The following is a 17,933-nucleotide window of genomic DNA, read 5'->3' as shown; positions in this document are numbered from 1 at the left end:
TCTGCAAGGCAGGCTGAGCAGCGCCATGCAGCACCGGGAGGCGGGCACGGCTGGGGGGCGCCCGCTCTCGCCGCGCTGCCCGGTCACCAACGCCCCCCCCCCCCCCCCCCCTCCCCCCCCCCCCCCCCTCACCCCCTCCTCCTCCTTCCCCCAACCTCACACCCCCCCCCCCCCATCGCCGCTCCCGGTGTGTCGTGTCCGTGTCCAGTTGCCCCCCCCCCTCCCCCCCCCGGTCCCCATCCCCTCCCCGGGGGCTGCCACCGAGCCGGCGACAAGTTGTGTCACTCGCTTCCGTTTCACCCAGGCCTCCCTCCTCAGCCTCGGGGATGGAGCACCCCACCGCAACCCCCGCGGGTTTTATTCCCTCCCTCGCATAGGTTTGAAGCACAACCGCCCCATTTTTTTAATTTTTTTTTTTTTTATTTTTCTTTTTTGTGATGCAGAAGAGGAAATCGCACGTGCCGTGCGTGCAAGCAGTTTGCGTTCGTGTTGTCTGCATCAACTTTAAATTCGCTTCGCTAGAAACATGTTCACGCCGTGTCTGGTTTGGCCCTGCCTTAGCTTTGCGAAATTATTTCGGCACAGGGGGTTTGTCACGTTGTACGCATCCTTTTCTGTGCGGTGTGATCCTCAGGACTTGCCTGCTGGTGAGAATGAGCTCGTTTTCCTGTTTGTGACTTCCTATTTTTTTTTACCCAGTCTCCCCCCCCCCCTTAAATAAATGCGTGGCTGTTCCTCACCTCCTGCCAGTTATTGAATCCTGGTAATAAACTCCAGAGATGTTATTAGAAGCATCTGAAATGCTGTTTACCATTTCCAGTATATATGGGTTTTTTTGTTTCAGTGGAGGAAGCGTGTAAATATTTTCTCATGTTCTCCAGTTTATTCTGCTTGTGCGGAGCCTGTTGAATTTGCAGGAGCCTGTTGGGTATAAGCTGTAGTTCTTACTTAACCATACCTAGCATTTTACTTTAGTATGGAAGACCTCATTAGTACTGAAGGAAGGAGAAATTTGAGCATAAGGGCAAAGCAGTGCTTTCTCCTTTTATTTTTTTTTTTTTTTAGGTTGCCAGATTTTTTTACTTCCATTTTGCTGTTCTTCTGGATGTATGGGGCTAGCTCAATTTTAATGTCCTCTGTACTTATAGTATGCATGAAGAAGGTTATTAGGATACACCAGCTGGCTTCATTAACGCTCTTGAAACTTTGTGGGATATTTTTAAGGAGTAACGTCTGAGCAAAAGGTGCAAAACTTGGGTTCCAGTAGCCTCAAGTGGCTCAACGAGGCTCATCCAGTTCGGACAGAGCTTGGGGAGCTGTCACTACAGCGTTAAGTTTGCTGGCAACTCGTGCCTGCAGCGTTACTGAGGGAAAGAGCTATTTCAAGAACTGCTTTTCGTATTAGCAGGCTGTATCTTGAATACGAACCGTAGTCAATTTGTGTGTATCGTTACCAGCTCTTGTGGCTGCAGGTTGATACCTGCCTGATGCGGTACCGTTGCCGTTGTCTTGAAAATGCCAGAAGCTGACCTGTGTTGTTCTTGTGATTATTCAGCGTTTACCTGAAAAAAATCTAATCATACGTGACTACTTATTTAGGAATTTCTGTATAGAGCCTTCTCTGGAACTTAATTTCTTCTCTTCCCCTTAGTACTTCATGTCCAAGAACTCCTGCTTTTCTAATGAAGATTTTTGGAAGTCAGATTTTGAGCATTACTCGGCTTATCTGCTCTCTCTGAGAAGAGCCAGCCTATTCCTTGCCCTTATCCCTCGTACTTTGGCAGATTCTTCGTCACTTGTGATGGCAAGCGGTGTTGAGCTCTGACCTCTGGATAGCTCTTTCTGGTCTGTCTGAACAGTTTTTTGTACATTAGCTATTTCGGATATATATATTGATTATATTTGCATAAAACCTCCCAGATTCATCCATCCTGGCACATCTCGCTTCTCTTACCTCTTCTTTGCCAGAGGGGGAATGCTTGAGGGAGTAGTAGAGCATTAGGATCACAAATATTGCTTTTTCCTGTGCTTGTACATGCTCTAGAAATACGTGTAATAAAAGAGAGCCACCCCTGCTACCTGCACATGTGAAGGCGCACACGGGCTTAACAGTGGAGCTGCAAGAAACCAAAGCTTTGACTCAGTAGTTGCTTTGTTTCTGTTAACTTACTGAACTGGACTGATTTGTTTGCTTAACTTTAAACCTCTGCTCATCCCTTTGGTTCTAGTTCATATGCCCAGTTCAGTCTTTGTTGTACTAAACTTTGAAATTTCAATACTGCTCTGCAGTGCGACGTGGTCTTAGAGATGCATGCGGATCCAGGAAATTTCCATTTTTTGTTCAAAGGGTATATTTGCTGGCCATAAAAATGGTTCAGTATGTGGCTTTTTTTTTTTTTTTTTCAGATTTTTTTCTGAAACTTAGAAAGAATCTTTGTCCTGTCCTCACTGTAACTGAAGATGTTGCTTTTTTTTTTTTTTTTTTGTACTGCAGGATATTTGAATTTAATTTAAAACACCCTGTTCCTGCTGCTCCTCCCACTCCTCTCCAACAATCCATCACTCTTCACGAATTAAATGAGATGCTTATTTTAGACAGATATTTGATAAGAAAACTAAATAGCTGCTCACCTGAGTGATCTCAGCACCTTCTGATTAAGAAAAATAACCTTGAAAAGAAGAGTAGAATAAACATGAGGTGGGTAGGGAGTTTTATGTTTCAGGCCATATTAACAACCGGGTAACTGAACATTGAACAACTCAATTTTGGTGTCTAATACAAATTAAAGCTAAAGTGAAATTTTCCTTGTTAGTATTACAAAAATTTGGAAACTGTCAAGTCTTAATATCTTTCCAATATGGTTCTTAACAGGTGAAAATACAGAAGTAGTAGAGAGGCAGCTGTCAAGAACGGTGTGGTTAATGTGCGTTACTTAGGGGAGAGCTGTGATAGAATAATTCTTTGGGAATTCATTCTTTAACTATACCTCCAGATGAAGCTGTGAGTCATAGATGTCTACAGTTGCATTTCCTATGTAAAGATTTGTTTTTAGAGACCTTTCAGTTCCAGCCCTCCCACTCTTTCCCTCTCAGCTACCTGAGGATTTCGGTGTGCTGTATGGAGTTGATAAGAGGTGAGGCCAGGTATGTTTAAAAGCATTTAAAAACACAAGAAGTGCTGTGATCAGTTAGGATGTGCTGACCAGGTAAGGCAGGGGAGGGCTACTGTACTGGTAGCAGTGAAGCAAGCTAGGCTACAGGGTGTTTTCTTTACACCCTGTAGTTCAGGTAGTGTGCCCAAATACGTATTGTTTTGTCAGTCAGCTCTCGGCGTCTGCCTAGAAACAAACCCATGGGGTTCCTAAAGGTTCATGGGTTCCACTGAAAAGCTTCACTCAAATGTAAAGGCTGAGTAAGGAGACTGTGAACTAAGTTCAGCTTATACTGAAAGTCTTGTTTTACCTCTCTTCTTTTTCTCCCCAGAATCTAAAAATTTCTGTTGACATCATTGAACTTGTCAAATTCTAACAAAACAGAAGCCAAATCACAGATTGTTTGGAGCATGAAATACACCTTTGTCTTTATTAATATGCATCATGATTAGAAGCTTGTATGTCTCAAACATCAGCAGGTAAAGTAGCTATCTGTAAAGTAGAGGAGAAAGTAGCTTGGTCCAACTGTGTAAAGAATATTGCTTGCCTTAATTGAGATGTCAAAGTAACCCTTATTCCCTCTTTCAGGTATTTAGAATTAGGTTGCTGTTCTGAAAGCTTCCGAAATTCCTCTCTGGTGTTTTTTGGTTTTGTTTAAAAAAAAAAAAAAAAAACCAACAACCAAACAAAGCAAACCAAAAGAGAAAAACAAACACCAGACAAAACATAAAACGCCAGCAAAGTACATTGGGAGGTGAGAGATGTTTGCCTTGGCCAGTGTATTTTATTTTTTTTTTCCCCTTTTAACACTGGAATATCCCTAGATGTAGTAATGGAGGAATATTGTCTAGCTGATGCACTTTGGAACACTAGGGAAATTCCAGGAGGTCGGAGAAGTGCTGATGTATCGATATTAAAAGGAGATGGAGTGGATGAACGTGGCAGCTAGTAATGTAGTGCTGTGCAGAGACACCTGCATACCTTGGGTAGCACTGCATGGTGTTAATACATATATAATTTACATTATTACCAGCTCTCCCATTTATTCTTAGTACAGAATTTAATTAACAAGGAGAGAAAAGGATGTTATTAATCCAAATAAATAAGGCTTTAAGGAAACTAGAGCTGTTAAATTTATTATTTGACTTTGTTAAAGGTATCTCTCTTGATGTTGAGGACCTTACAGAATATAAAATTTAGTGCTGAATGCCATTCAGTTCAGGAATAGTCCGGGGGTGTACAAGACTGAATAGTTTCCATGGATGTTCAGCAAAATGGTTGTCACACTCTGTTTTCATTACTGATTTTGTTGGTGCAAAATGTCTGTCGATTTAAAACTTCTGCAGGGTAAAGTTGTGGTTCATGCGAAGGCAAACAGCGCTAAGGCAGCCATCGTGATTGTCAGGTGAGGTAGATCCATTCAGATGTGTGTGCTAAGGCTGCTGCAGTAAAGCTGTACACCTGGGAACAAGGCAATCCAGCTGAATTTAAATCAAGGCACGTGGCATCCTAGAAAGCAGTGGTGGCTGAACTGCATTTTGGAGTCATAGTGGATAAACAGCTTAAACATGAGTTTCCAAGGTGATGCTGTGACAAAGAAGCTAATGTAATGCTCAAACGCATTAATGGAATGAGTAGAGATGCGTTTTTGCCTGTGTGGGGTGAAGTCATTACCAAAACACTGTGTATGGTTCTGGCATCGGCACTTAAAAAACAAACAAACAAAAAAATTACTGTCTGCAAGGGGATTAGTTTTCAGTTTGATAGAGAGCTAAGAAGTAATGCCATGCAATGAAGTGTTACGAGTTTACTGTGCAGCTTCTCGGCAAAATGGAGAGGTGACTTAATTAGTGTCCTCAGATATCTCCCTAGCAAGATAACAGTAGATATTAGTGAGCTTTTTCTAATCTTGCTGACAAACACAACAAGAATTTGTAGCCAGGTAAGTTCGAATTAAAAGACTAAGTTTTTCACAGTGAAGGTGATTAATCATTGGATTATGATATGAAGAGCAGTTGTGTATTTCTTCATTTCTTAATGTCTTTGAATCAAGATTGTGGAAAAAATTTGAAAAATGGCTTCAGCCAGCTGCAAGGTACTGAACTTCTTTTGTTTCATATACATTTAGAGAATAGTAATTTGTAGGAGGTCAGACTCGGTGATCAAATGAGAGGTGATCACGCTAAAGAGTAAAGATGGGAAGCAGCTCCTTCTTTCACCAGCTTCCTGCTTTCTGACCGGAGATAGGTTTAGGACTCTTCCTTAGAAATCTAGAACACGATGAAGCCAGTAAACTCTTCTGAACAGGAGAAAGTAAGCAGGTATCGATATACATCGGAGGTGTGTCAAAATAGTGTCCCATATATTTTAGTCCAAGTTTGTGACTAAAAAAAATCCTTATCTATGGCTGTAGCTGTAGTGAGCTGTTGGTAGGACAGATGTTTCTCCTCTGCTGCCAGGGCGTGCTGCTCGCTTGGGTTCAGCGTCCTGTCTACCAGGTAGCCCAAGGACCTTGGCAGTGGTACTGCTGCTGTTCCGCCAACCCCAAGCCTCTATCGCTAAAGGGGTTTTTCCTTCCCAGTTTGTATCGCGGGAAATGCTCAGTGAGGGTGAAGCAAAGTGATTTTTACTGAATCTGCTTCAAAAAATACAGCTTCATAACTTTTTTTTAATGTTAGCTAAAATTATTTATTGAATCATATTTTATATATTGCATTTATATGTATTGTGTGAAATTATTTTATATGCAGTGATCCTAGTATTAAAGTGGATGCTGAGTAAAATACTGAATTAATCAGGAAGGAAACTAGGGAGAGTAATAATGGTGTGGAAGAAGGAGTAAACAACACTTAATAATTTTGAGCTATGATAAATGCATCATGTGTGGAGACTTGACATCAGTGATTGACACTTTCTGAGCTCTCCAGGATGTTACAGTGAGTAGCCTGATGGTGGACTAAGCATGTCTAAGTGGAGATTCCTGAAAGCTCGAAGTCCTATTCATATATTACGTATCTTTAAAAGGTGGGAAGGGGGAACTGTAAGCTTGAGAACTCTCAGCTGCAGAGCTAACTTGCATGTAACCCACGTGCTGCTCTGGATGCTAATTTCAACAGAAGCACCTGATGCACGAGGTTGGCAATTCTGGTTTCCCCTGCCTGTTTGTAAGAAAGAAAACAGGGTCACTCTGCTGCTACCACTCATGTTCTTTGCAGAAATTCAGTCTGCGTCCAGAGTGGTTGCTGTTCTGTGGTGCAGTTCCTAGCACTCGCACAAGACCTTGCACAAACTTTTTAGGTAGATGCAGCAAGTTTTGTGGTGAGCCTGTAGCTCGTAGGAGGAAGAGATGTGGAACGTACCCCACGATTGATGGAAAACCTGTTTTGGTAAGAGACTGTGGAGACACTGCAGGTTCGGAAAGGGATCAGGAGATCCAAAGGCTGAGATCCCTAATCCTGTGGCTGGGTGCTGGAGTGAGGATGGTAAATCACAGACATGACGGATACTGCTCTCCCTGCACAGTGTTTCCTGCGTGAGCTTTTGGAGACAGGCCACTAGACTAGGCGGACACCGATCTGTCCTTGCAGGTTATTTTTTTTTTTATGTTAGTGTTGGAGAAAGGAATTTATCTTCCTTCTTTTCTTCCCAACCTATTGATAAAAGTTATACAAGTGAATTTACAGCTCTTGCTATGTTGGGAGTAATGCCAAAACATTTAGGGAGGTAAAAGCTATGGTTTCCTTGGAAAATCTAGTTGGCTTGCATCAGGACTGTTGTGACCTCATCTCCTTCCACTTGTGTGCTGGCAGTTGCGTCGCCAGGCAGTGAGTTGGTCAGCTGAATTTGCTTCCTGTATATATCCATCCAGACTTCCCCCCCCCTAAATAAAAAAAAAAAGGTGGGGGGCAACTAGATATAACTGGATGTGGTAAAAAACTGCAGCTCTGAGTTTGATTTAAGCCTTTGTGGAACTGTGCCTCAAAATGTTTTGGGGTAAGTAGAGGTAATTGACACCACAAGTACTGATGGCAGCACTTGGGTGTTTGTAAACATTTTTTTTTATTTATTTATTTATTCACTCTTTTGAAATAAACATACAGCAAAGTTTACTGCTCTAAAAGCAGTGTGAAGGGAATTGAATTCTGCCAGTGTTAAATGATGAAAGAGACGTCCTTGCTTTGGATTGGCTCCTGGAAGAGCTTTTCCACTGCTGTAGAACCAGTAGTGATTTTTGGCCAATTACTTCACCTTCTTGTGTGGTTTGTCTGTCTCCTTGTATTCGACTTGCAAAGCTGTTTCCTTGAAACCACCTCTAACATCCAGAGATTCAAAATGAAAGCAGGAAATGCTACTGAATTAAAAATATCGCCCTGGTTTGGCTTGTACATACTTGACATAAATGTAACAATACTACATTTTAAAACAGGAGCCTTCCACTATGTGCTAAACTGTTTGCAGTAGAGGTGTAATATAAACTTTAGTTTTGCCCTCCCAGTATGTACTGCGAGACAACCCTTTCGCTCTCCCTCACTTCAGGAGTTTTCAGATTACAGATTGGAAAAAAATCAAATATTGAAGGCTAGTAGTTTCACTCAAAGCTTGTCAGATTATTAAAACATTTTTTTCTTTTCTTTTCTTTTCTTTTTGGAGGATGGATGGAGTTAGTGTTATCCAGCATTCCTGCTGAGTATATATCTTACTGCCATTTCTGATCTTTGAAGAGAGATTTATCGCTTCCTGTGGCAATACTGAATACTCAAAAGGTACTCATTGATTACTTGATCCTTGCCTACCTTCCGTATTAATGCACCCCTCTCCTTCCTGCTCAGGAATCACTACTGTTGACTCCTACCTACTCCGAGTTCCTGGAGCATTATATGAGCCCAGAGTAGTTTATACTTGGCTCCTGTAGCATGTGTGGAAATAGTTTTGTCCTGTTGAAGCAGCTGCATCCTCTCCCTGTTCTACCAGCGTTTTGACCTACATGAAGAAGAATTTGGCAGCTTCCATGACAGTACGATGGAGCAGACTATCAAATATTCAGATGTCTGACTTGCCTGACGTGACATCTGTAATGTTTTTGGAGACATCTGCTTTGAGTGGCTTTTGCAAACAAATCCTTAGGGATGTTTTCTCCAGCTCCACCAAATTCAGAGAAGGGAGACCGCATTGAATGTTTGTCCTGCCCTGTTATGGGTCTGGCTCTTCCTGGTTAGCAGTACTTGATCCAGTGTAGTTGTTGGTCGGTATGATATTTTACCATTTGTTCTTGGCCCAGAGGTGCTTTTCAAAAAGGCAGTCCCATGTTGGCAGCCAGGGAGCCTTTTCAGCCACCTTCCAACACTCGAGATATAACCTCTTGTTAAGATTCTGGAGAAAAGAGTAGTCCTTGTTTATTCAAAGGCAAATTTCTCTTTTTTTATTAGTTTGGATTTGCTCATTGTGGTCCTAAGTTTTCTCCTGCAAATTAAAAATAAAACAACCAAACAAACTAAACAAAACAGTGAGGTCCCTTGTCAGTACTGCTTCCACCTTTTCTGTCAGAAGTTCACCTAGGAGCCTTGCCTGATGTCGGTCTTTGCACAGCCCTTCTTTGACTTCATGTCACGTGTGGGTTTGTGTCTCCTAAACAATGATAGACTAAGCCTGTGCTCTTCTAATGCTGTTCTCTTAAATTAAATACTAGGTGACTTTGTATATTCAGCACTCTGGAAGTGCAGGTCACTAGTAGATTGCCAAGAATGACTGTGCTTCTGCACATTAGCTAAAGAACTTGTCAGTGTTTGAGACTTGCAGAAGTGTTCCAGGTCCTGTAGAACTTGTGGGGAAGTGTGTGCTGAGACCAATAAATCTCTCCGTCCCAAGAGCATCATAGTTCTAACAGTATAGATGAATAAAACCTCGTTGTTTTTGTGTTTGAAGTTTAAGTATAGCCTTCATTTTATGTAGTGCCAGAGAATGGTAAAATAATTTGGGTCGGAAGGGACTTCTTGTGTGATAGCCTGGTTCAGCCCCTGGCTCAGTGCAGCGCCAGCTTTGAAGCTAGATGAGGTTGTTTAGGGTGGTATTTGGGAGATATTTTCAATAGCTGAAAGACTGGACTTTCTGCAGCATCCCACAGCAAACTGCTCCAATGTTTGACCCCTCTCATTGTAGCAGCTTGCCTGTTGTATCTTGGCCTTTTACTGTGTAGATTCATCTTCTCTTTACCCTCCTGTTAGGTAGTTGAAGGTGGCAGCAAGGTCCCCCCTTAGCCTTCGCACAGCTAACTGTGTCAGTCTGCTCCTGCAGGGCTTGTGCTTTGGCCATCTCATCATTTTGGCAGCCCTCTAATGGGCTCCTTCCGGTGTACGTCAGTGTATTAAGCTCAAAAATGGACTTGTGGAGCCCTTAAATTTCCAGCTTATCCCTGTTTTCCTTCGAGCTTATCAAACTTTGCCCATATGTCAAAGATCTGATGGGAATGTAAATTTAGGCAAAGTATTTTATGCCAGGAAAATATGCTGGTTACTGTAACAGAAGTAGGCTATCTTTCCGGTAAAGGAGGATAGGAGTGGCTTTTCGTCCCTCTGGGACATTACCATGGAGTGGATCAGAACAAGTGTGCCTTGCAATTTTGAAATATGCAACGCTGGGAAACTTTGCTCCTTGGGTTGTACGTGAGTAGGCTGATGTTCCTTGAGCGGTGTCCGAGCTGCTTACTTCAAAACTCCAGTAACCTGGTTCCTTATGGAGAGTCTATACCTTGTGAAAAGTGAGCGGTGATGGCTGTGCTTTGCATTAACCCACCATCAGTTGTAATCTACAGATATCCCTCTAAACTATTCTGAATTTGTGTTGTCTGTAGTGTGGAAAAGAACTACAGTTATTACTGGTTTGTTTCTCTTTTCCTCTACTAAGAGGCTGGGTACAATCTTTATTCTAAACAGATCTCTCCACTGTTAAGTCATTTGCCAGGCAGAAGATTGGGTTTTGAAAATTGGAAGAAAACTATTTCCCGTTTCAAAATTTCAGGAAGTTAGGACAAAAGAATAGCGGTAGATATGCTTCCATTCAGTTAGATGTGCTCTGTTGAAGGGTCCTGGTGTGTTTTGTCCGGTGATGAAACTTCTGAGATGATACAGTTCCACGTGGGGAGGTGTTTGGTTTGCATCTGAATGGAGAAGTCCTTCACTTAAGGCTTTCCTGTGTTAATTTACAAGTTTTTAAGGTTTAGGGAACAGCAGGCTTCTCCAGGGTTACAAGTCAGGAATAAAAACTCGGCTACTGTTTTATATGCCTACCAGCACCGTGTGTGAGCTCTCACCAGCACAGAACCTGGCAAGGATGCAGCTTGCGTCAGCAGTCTTAACATGCCCTTAGCAGTGGGGCGCACCCCACGTGTCCTCTGAGCATCCCCTTTTCTGGTCAGTGAGTGTATACAGCATAGGTGATTTTTACAGAATAAGCATTAAGTGAGGAGAGATCAATTCCAAATGCTTTTTTTAAAAGCTCGCTATCACTGAGCATCCACAGCTCCAACAAACTTCTTATCAGTGGCGCTCTTTGAAGCTGATAAGCAATTAAAAATAGGCTTGCCAAGGAAAAAACGCAGGCAGAACCCAGACTGGAGTGCCTTGTGCTAAATAAATGACGGTAGAATCAGGGAGAGGTGGGGAGGGGGGAGTACTTAAATTCAAAGGGCATAGAACTAGTGTGAAATTCAACACTGCTTGGCCTGCATCACTGAGTGCAGCAAGAACGTGTGCCTCGCTTGAGAATTACTCCTGTGGAGTCGCTTACTCTTCCCAGGGTTTTTAGCATGTATGCACACTGAGGACTGGAAAGGATTACAGATGAGAAATAACGTGCTGTCTTGTAAATATTGTAGTTCTGTATATGTGAATATTTTAAGCTCTTAATTGATTAGGGTAATGAAGCTAGCTTCACAACTCTTCAACAAGCTGAGGCTGCTCTTCCTCGCAGTAACGAGGTTAGAAGACTGTTAGAGCTGATTTTGGTACTTCGTTGATAGTGTTACTTGCTGCATTGACAGTATGTAACAGGTTATACTTGCTCTAATTTACGCCCCTTTAACAATAAAAACTGCTTGTGTGTTGTGATTTGGTATTGCACAGCATAGGAGGAAAAGGACATCTGAAGTAGGCATAACCAGCTCTAAAATGTCATATTGCACTCTTAATTTGACATGAGGCATAGAGAGTTTTAGGTTGTAAGAAGTGCATATGCTAAAGAGTGTGAGAAGAGGTAGAGGGAGGAATTTGTAAAAATGAGCTCATTCTTCCTAGTAAAAAGTATTAAAGCCGATTAAAATACTCTTTTTTGATAAGGGAAGGGGTCCTCAAGCAGTTATCGATGCTGCTGTTTTTAGAGGTGTGGGACTACTCATTTTCTGTTAAAGAAGCATTAAACATTCAAACAGTGCTTTTTTTCCCCCCCCTTCTCTTCCCTTTCTCTTTTACGTAGCTTCACTAGTACGACTCATCTGTTCTGTTCCAGAGTGTGTTCTGACATCAAGAGCTGCATGAAGAATAGCCAGCATGAAGAGAACAAATCAGTCCAGGCAGAAGTGCAGAAGCGTCAAGAACATAAATGTAAATTAAGGGGTTTTAAAGTGTGGTATGCGTTCCATGCCGAGGCAGTAGTTTCCTGAACACTTAAAGCTTACACTGTGCTGGAAGAAACCCTCTTGCCGTGCTTTTCTTTTGGCTGGCCTGAGTGTTTGGGGCACACCAGAGACCTGGTCTGGATGGAAATAAGTGTCTTTTTGGCTGGGTGAGTTCTGGCCTGGATTAGTTTCCTGACCAGTTAGCTGCAGTCCTAGAAATGCTTGCGCTAACGTGAGGAATAGTTGGGGTGATACGGGTGGAAACGAGTGGGCAGTTTAAAGGCAGGGATGGCTTCTCTGGCAGAGTTAGCATGTTTGAAAATGAGGCCTTACTCCCAGTGGAAAGGCTTTTTTCCTCTGAGGTCGAGTGCCTTTATGGGAATTTGCTTTTTGCTTCATCTGTTTTGAAGGTTGATTGTAAAGGCTCAGTGTATGAGAATATTTGGAACATGAGTCCAAAGGAATTAGGTATGTGTATAAAATTGATTGAGCTATTTAAAACTTTAGCATGATGACCACTGTCTAGGGTTTACCTGGGCTTGATTCTGTTTACAGAATCAAATTTCTGTTTTTCTGTTCCAATGTTTATTAATTCATATTAACTCTTCTGTGATTCAAAAGCAAGGATGACTTAATTTAGGCTCTGGGAATTTGTCTTGTTCACCACCCTTCTCCCTCCCATAGGTGTTTCCAAAACTCTCCTGGAATTTCCTGTCCCTGCTGCAACAACAGTGAACTACACCTCTACGTTTGACAGCCTGACATTAAGTTAACGAGCACTGACTTTAGTTTTCCTTTTATGCAGCAGGGTGTAATTTCTCAGGTGACTAATAGTTACTGCATGGGCAGCTGTTGTTGGTGAGGTAGGACCCGTGTTCCATCCCAGGGATGAGCACCTCCTGCTCCTCTGATTCGAAGCCTCAATTCCCATGTCCAGGCAGAGTATCGCTAATGAATGAGTACTTGTGCAAAGGTAAAAGGAGTAGCTGCGCCCCAAAAGTTTGTTGGTGGATACTTGTTCATCTAGATGAAGCCTTAGAGCAAAACAAAATCCAGGTGCTTGTAGCTTATTATGAAGTCTCCAGAATGCCATGAAACTTGTTGCACTGGTCTCTTTTCAGGTGTGGTAGTGTCTGGTGTTGCTGTTTTGATAGCATGCAGGACTGCATCAGATGGCCAAAGAATCCTGCTCTGGTCAGACTGATTTTGAAAGGAAACACCTTTTTTTTTTTTTTTTTTTTTTTTTTTAATTTTACTGTTAGCAGTTTGCTAATAGCCTAAATGAAAGCCTAAATTAACACGTGAGGGGGAAAAATGACCACAAATACTTGTTGATACAACTATTAACCTTTTCCAGTACCTACCTACAATATTAGAGTTATTGTGGTAATGGATTTTACAGGCTGTTTTAACCTGAAATAGTTTTCTGTTGTTCTAGTTATTACCTTCAGGTATTCCTGTGGTCTTTTGTGAGCTCCTTCATCACTTTTATATTACGAAGAACTGTAAAAGGGAGGGACTGATTAGTTTTATGACCCAGCGTGAACTGCAAATGAATTCCCCTGTGACTGCTACTTTTAAAGTGTAAATCTTTCTGTATTTTACACCTGATAAAATTGCGTGTTTGTCCTTCTGAAATGAGCTGTCAGTTTAGCAAAATAGAAAACCTTTCTTAATATATTAAAAAGGCAAACATTTTAAAAAAAAAGTTTGATATGGAAATATTTAAGTCACATTTCCTCACTTTCACTAGAGAATTCTCTGTGTGACTAAAGAATTAGTGTCATCTAGTGAGACTGTGCTAGCGGTTATTGGAAGGAATAAGGAAAATTGAAAACTAACATTTATAAGAATGTTAGATAGGAATGAAAGGAGAAATTAAGGAAGAATGGGACAAGGTTTAAGAACAAGAATGTTTAATAAAATTGTCCCTGCTCACCTTCTCAATAAAACTTCACTTTTGCAAATCTAAAGGAAAAACAAGGGGAAAAAAAAAAATCATACTTCCAGAAACAAAGCTGGAATCTTCCACCAGACTGCTTTCTTCACGAAGGCCTACTAAGTTCAAAGTTGGTTATAGCCCAAGTGACTTGAGTATGTGTGGGGTTTGTCAGTAACTGCATTATTATTATTATTCTTCACAATGCAAGTTTCAAGCAGTTGATGTTACTGTATTATGTGTTTCTCTGTAGGCTACAGCTTGTTACGACAGAATTAGCAGTATTAGCTCTGGAAGAGCCGTGATTCTGGGGCCTTTTGCCACTGTCAGGTGCAAGGATTAAGAGGGAGCTTGTTCTGCAAACAGCTGAGGAAAGATACGGAATTGAGTTTCCTTCTGTCTTTGTGGGGGACCCTGTATATATACACTGTGTTTTCACGTCTTGCACATGTCTCCCCATTAGTTCTTGACCCCCAGTAACAGTTTGAATTTATCCTGGGCAATGGCAAAAAGCCACAGGTGCGTGCGACTCTCTGACTGAAAAATAAGAGTCAGTGCTGACTGAAGGCTCTCATCACTTTGAGTTATTTCATGAGACATGATGAATGTTTGAAAGAGCTCTGCTAAGATCCCTGGGCAGCAGCAGCAATGAGGGATATTACTTTTGTAGGTTACAAAAGGAGGAAAAAAAGAGAAGGGGGGGGGGGAGGCTGGAGGTAGTTGCAGAAATGTCATGGGATGCGTTTGGATCACTTTGATTCTAATTCTACACCAAGCGAGCTGTAGGTAATGAATGTCCTGTAGCCAGGGAGATGGCTTGGCTATGCTCTTGAGAGCTCCTAAGGGTAAAGGTAAAGATTACTTTTGATAACATCTGGCCCAAGTGTGCTACTTTCACATGAGTGTAAGTAAAAGGTAACTTTGGTTCACAATTAACAAGTAATTGAATGAAATAGTAGCGTGTGGGTTTGATCCCAGTTAAATGCTATTGAACTTAAACAGGAAGGCGCCCACAAACTGGCTGTGACCCAGAGCACTGCAGGACGCTTAAGAGAAAGCAATTTCGCTGTAGTGTGTACTTGGTGGATGGCACAAAGTGGAGGGATGCAGCTCAGTGTGGCCACCTAGCTTCTGGGATACAAGGTTCTTAGAGCTTGAAGCTGGCGCTGCTGCTGGAGGTGGCCCTGGTGCTCTTAACCTGCTCCCGGAGCTCAGTGTGCCCAAGTATTCGTGCGGGGAATCGGATCAGGAACTGAACGTGTTCTAACGTAATTAACTGGTTTTCCCTGCATTAGTTTTCAGCTGGAATTAGTTCTTGATCGAGTTCATTATGGTGAGTGAATTATTCTGTCAATGCAAAGGAGGGGACAAGGTGAGAGCAGCTCTTTGGGCAGCAGCGCTGTATTTTCCTGTCTTGCAGGGATTATGAAACCATTATGCAAGTTAAGAATCTGGTCCCCTGTCTGGTTAATGGGGAAGAAAGGTGGGTTCCTGTAGATGCTAATTTAGTGTAGGGATCCACTTAAAAGCTTTGAATCATTCTCTGGAAGAATGTACTCTTCTCCCTGCCCTATTTCGGGAGGCCAGCCTTCCAGCGCAGCCACCTGGGTTGGGTAACCACCAGCAGGACTTCAAACACCACCGAAGCTGGGTGGCTGCATCCGATCCCTTTGCAGGGTCAGTGCTTAAGGAAACCATCCTTCTACAACTATACGTTTGCAATTGCAGGTGTCGTTCCTGTAGCCTTTCTACGTATTTCCTCGGGCTTCACATTGACAGGCCCCTTTTCATACACAGAAAAAGCACAAGCCTTTATTAATCCATGCTAAAATTCACTCTTCTGTTCTAGGCTTCTTGTTTTTCCTTTTCCTTGCCTCTCTCCAAGATGCTAAAATATTTCTCAAAGTAGTTGCTTAATAGTGGATTAATGAGAGGTTTTTTTAATTTAAAGCTGTAATAGATGTTTGTGAAGTAGTGTATTTGATTACCCTTTTAGTTTTTAGTGCCAGTGTTGTAAGTGGCAAGGAGGAAATGAGAAAACAGCTGGAGATGGGTGTAGCAGTAAGAACCAGTGGATATAGAATTTAATGCAGTAGGCAAATGAAAGTTTAAAGTTTCCAGCATGAGAAAATTACTTAATAGAAGAAACTTATACCAGCTTTCTAGTTTCTGCTATTGGTAGTAAGTAAATCTTTCATGTTTTGCGTGTGATAGCACTGTGAAAATATCCCATCCCAAGTTGTTCATGGGATGCTACCTGTTCTTAAAGTTTTGTGAGCTTTGTCAAGTAGTTTCACATTCCTGGGATCATCTTTAGAAGAAAAAAGAGGAAAAAGTTGGTTCCCTCTTACCCCCATTCTTAAAGAATTCAACACAAAATTTTTAAGCTCTTGTACAACTTTGATTTATAATTGGATGCTTAAGTAACTCTACACCTGTTAGTCTGTACTTCTGTGGGCTATTAGCAATAGAAATGAACAAGAGTTGAGTATGAAAATTGAGCCTATGTATATCATCAGAGTTGTGGATAACCTGTGGCTCTTTGGCTTTATGCACAGCTGGCCTGTTTGGATCCAGCTGAGCCTCTTCTCTTGAGTGTCCTGCTGTGGCTGAGCTACTCCTAGAACTACCTTGAGTTCAGAAGTTTTAGAGCCGCGTTCGTGAAGTGCTGAGCCCAGGCTAGCAAACTCTTCTTGGGGGTGCGTGGCCCTGCATCTTCCTACCGCTTTCCCAACTGTGTCAGGGTTTTTTGATTCTAGTGCCACACTGTGTGGAGGACAAGAATTGGTGTGTTTTTAAACCGAGAGAGGGACTCTGAGAAGAGGTTGCACGTACACCTCGGTCATATTTTGGATTTGTTGCCCATCTAGGGTTATTACTGATACACCCAGGAGATTGGGAGCAATTGTAGTGAATAAGAGCGGAACTAGGAAAGGCTATAGTTAATGCTTTGTGTTTTATATATGTTGGGGCAACCCCCAGCACAGCTCCAGGCTGGGGGGGAATGGCTGGAGAGCAGCCTTGAGGAGAGGGACTTGGGGGTGGTGGGGGATGAGAAGCTCAACACGACCCGCAGTGTGCGCCGGCAGCCCAGAAAGCCCCCGGCACCCCGGGCTGCATCCCCCGCAGCGTGGCCAGCAGGGCGAGGGGGGGATTGTGCCCCTCTGCTGCGCTCTGCTCTGGGGAGACCCCCCCGCAGTGCTGCCTCCAGCTCGGGGGGTCCCCACAGCAGAAGGACACGGAGCTGTTGGAGCGGGGCCAGAGGAGGCCCCGGAGATGCTGGGAGGGCTGGAGCCCCTCTGCTGGGAGAGTTGGGGGGGGTCAGCCTGGAGAAGAGAAGGCTTCAGGGAGACCTTTGAGCCCCTTCCAGTCCCCAAAGGGGCTACAGGAGAGCTGGAGAGGGACTCTGGATCAGGGAGGGGAGCGATGGGATGAGGGGGAACAGTCTTCAACTGAAAGAGGGGAGACTTAGATTGGACATAAGGAAGACATTTTTTACCATTACAGTGATGAGCCCCTGGCGCAGGTTGCCCCGAGAAGCTGTGGCTGCCCCATTCCTGGAGGTGTTCAAGGCCAGGTTGGACGGGACTTGGAGCAACATGGGCTGGTGGGAGGTGTCCCTGCCCAGGGCAGGGGGGTGGAATGAGATGGTCTTTAAGGTCCCTTCCAACCCAAACCATTCTGTGATTCTATGTCTATTTGCTTTAGAAGTTACATCTCTTACCCAGGAAGGCCTTTTGGAGGAAACGGAAAGGCTGTCTACCTGTTAACTGCCTTATTTTTGACTCTGCTTAGTTGGAAGGCTTTTTGGAAGAAAGATATGGCTATTTAACGATGGGGAAGGAGGATGCCCAAGCAGTCCTGCAGTTACTTTATATCTGATAATGTCCTTAAATACTTACATAGATTTATATATTGACTGCAAGCAGGAGGAAAAAAAAAAGTCCATTTGTCCATAAACCCAGCTGGGTGTAACTTTTTCTTTTAAATCTTCCTCTTGCTTTAAGTGGCAGAAGTACTGCGTAACTGTAGACTCTTAGGTGAAGTTTTTGCTTATTCCTCTCTTCAGCTTCCAAAGATTCATGGGGCACACAGGAGAAATGTAAGTCTCCCGTGTTGTAACATAATGCTTTACTTCCACTCCTGTATCAATTTTAATAAACGGCTAATCCGTAAGTGTCAAAGCCATGACAATTTTGGAGTGGGACATGTATGTGGATTGACTTGAGTTCAA

At 42.8% G+C, this 17,933-nt stretch overlaps 1 protein-coding gene across 2 annotated transcripts in view; it reads left to right on the top strand.

Annotated features, from left to right (window-relative positions):
* CTCF (CCCTC-binding factor) overlaps positions 1 to 17,933 on the top strand; it is a 38,219-nt gene that overhangs the window by 821 nt on the left and 19,465 nt on the right. The window lies entirely within an intron of this gene.

This window comes from Vanellus vanellus (genome assembly GCF_965231255.1).
Source record: "Vanellus vanellus genome assembly, chromosome: 12".
Lineage (NCBI taxonomy): Eukaryota > Metazoa > Chordata > Aves > Charadriiformes > Charadriidae > Vanellus > Vanellus vanellus.
This window is presented reverse-complemented; position numbering and strand designations above follow the sequence as displayed.